This window comes from Nelusetta ayraudi, unplaced genomic scaffold, assembly GCF_046127955.1.
Source record: "Nelusetta ayraudi isolate G7.1 ecotype Tasmania unplaced genomic scaffold, CSIRO-AGI_Nayr_v1 ptg000002l, whole genome shotgun sequence".
Taxonomy (NCBI): domain Eukaryota; kingdom Metazoa; phylum Chordata; class Actinopteri; order Tetraodontiformes; family Monacanthidae; genus Nelusetta; species Nelusetta ayraudi.
Genome location: NW_027466052.1, coordinates 155864 through 158338, shown reverse-complemented (window position 1 = coordinate 158338; position 2475 = coordinate 155864).

Sequence of the window (2475 nt, the reverse complement as noted above, 5' to 3'; positions counted from 1 at the left end):
AGCACGCTGTCTTGGACGGCTACCAAGCAGCAGGGCAAGGAGCAGAGCCATCTTCAGCTGCTAGTCGCTAACATGGCAGTAATAAGGCAGTGATGACCCTCCCAGGAGTGCCGGCCAAGACTGCCTCTGCCTCCTATCCCTACAGCACAAACACACGCGCATAAACACAGGCAGGGCACTTGAGCAAATATGCGGTGGACGGCACCAAATTTCCCCCTGTGTGATACATCGACGTCCCTGCCTGTTGACCAAATTCCACTCGTTTTGAGTGGGACTCGGGAAAGTTGTCCTGGACGGCGGAGCGGAAGCGCGAGTCGTGAGCCGCGCGTTTCCTCCTCCGTGGTCCGAGAGGCGTTCGAATGTGCAAGCATGTGTGTCCCTGCTGAGGCGCCACGCAGCAGAAGTCACAAAGCAACGTCGGGCTGGTCGTCTCAGTTCCTTTAGGGATTAATGCAAATGAAGCAGGCGAAAAAGCACTCAGCGCAAACACAGGTTTGATGCTGCCGCACCTGTTGCGTTGCCACTGCCAGAATTTCTCCAGTGCGCCTTGACAAGTTTTCATCCCCCGCATTGGCTAAACCCTTTACAGTTAAAATATCGCTCATTTTTTTTCCCTCCGTTGGATTGCATCTATTTCCCCTAGCAGACTATAAGACGTTTGGAGTTTTATTAAACGCCAACGTTCATAACGATAATTGCAAATAACCACAGATGAAAAGGGTTTTAAGCATTGTTATATACATTTATTTTAAACACAGCTGGGTAAGTGCGCCGTCAGTGATCATTCGGGAACACCAGGAACACACAGGCATCGCTAACATCAATTGCATTTCTAATTGCTATTGTATCATAAAACTCACTTATATTCACCTTTTGTTGCCTCGCATGCCTTTATGTGGTTTGAATTAGTTTCCTTCTGTTTAGCCTACAAATCGTTTAAGCCGCACAGCTTTGGCAAACAGTTTTTTTTTTTGAGACTCCCTTCCCCAACATATAATGTCGTGCCATGAGAGAGCGTGACCCTCGGTGCCGCATATTGTTGGAAATTTGCATGCTTAAGTCCATATGGCAACTTCCTTTTGACCTGCTTTCCCATCCCAGATGCATTGTCAAGGCTGTCAGCCGATAAAGAATCACTTGACTTGCTATAACAAGTTCAAAAGGAGCTGATGACGCGCTGTTGATCCATGGAGAATCGGCAAAAGAAACACCCCTACTGCTCGCTGCTATCACTCCCATAGAGATAGCCATATTATTGATGGGGAATGGTTATGCTAATTTCTTTAGGGAAGGAAAACTTTTTTTTTTTTTTTGTATTTTGGAAAAAGCTCAAAACAGATGAAAAAAAAGAGAGAATTTCATAGGCATCAAACCGCATTCCATATAACAATTTAAAGGAGCAGCATGAGAATCTGATTTTCATAGTGCATAATGAATGTGGAGTGTCTTTTAGAGAGGAGGATGTGTTTTGTCTGGGAAGGGGAAGAAAGCAGATATTTAGGCTAGCTATTAATAATGGTGCCACAGAATGTGCACGCGCGCGCGCACACACACACACACACACGGCTTGACTAACTGTCAAAAATATCCTTTTAAGAGCATAATTGCATATTATAAAACAAGGCAAAAGTAAATCATTAAGATTGGACTGCAAGGCACGGCTGTGACTGTGTGTTGGGCGCGTGCGAGGGTGCATGTGCAGGTTTTTATAAGGATCAGCTGTGGATGCAAAAAAAAAAAAAGGAGGGAAAAAAAAGAGAGAGAGAGAAAAAAAAAAAAAACTTTGACAGCTCCTGATTGGAATTGTAATAATTGCAAAAGGCTGAGAGGTGCAGATTATTTTCACCCACAGATGGAGTGTCATGTGCTCTCTGTCACAGTGACCATTTACATGTGCCTCTCTCCCCCTCTCTGACACATGCAACATGGCACAGGCAGCGGGGAGAGGGTGTGTTTGTGTGTGAGCGTTTGGGAGGAGGGGGAGTCGCTGCTGCTGCTGCTGCTGCTGGTGGTGGTGCCCTACACGCACCACGAGGGGTACCACGAATATGACCCCCGGAGATATTGTGGGCCCGCGTCCGGTTCTGGGGACATTTGATCGCGTCTCAGCCAGTGGCGGCGATGCGCCTCTCGGTTCGACATTTTGAGTCATCGGGGCTGACTGCCGTCATTCTGCCACTAGCTGTCAGCAGCGCCGTCTGTCCGTCCGTCTCATCACACTCCTCCACCCGTGCACTTACATTATAGAAAACAAGCTGTCCGTGCGAGCGGGCACTTGATACTTTTTTTTATTATGACCAAACCGTTCCCATAATTACCCCCATAATCATTATATAATCCTGTAACAAAGCCTCCATTGAAGCCCTGTCTTTTGTCAACGCTGGGACACTGAATCTATAATTGCATTATTCAGTCTCTTCCACCCCCCTATAGAAGCATAATATATCAAAACCATCCCGCAAGGAAGGTTTTAGT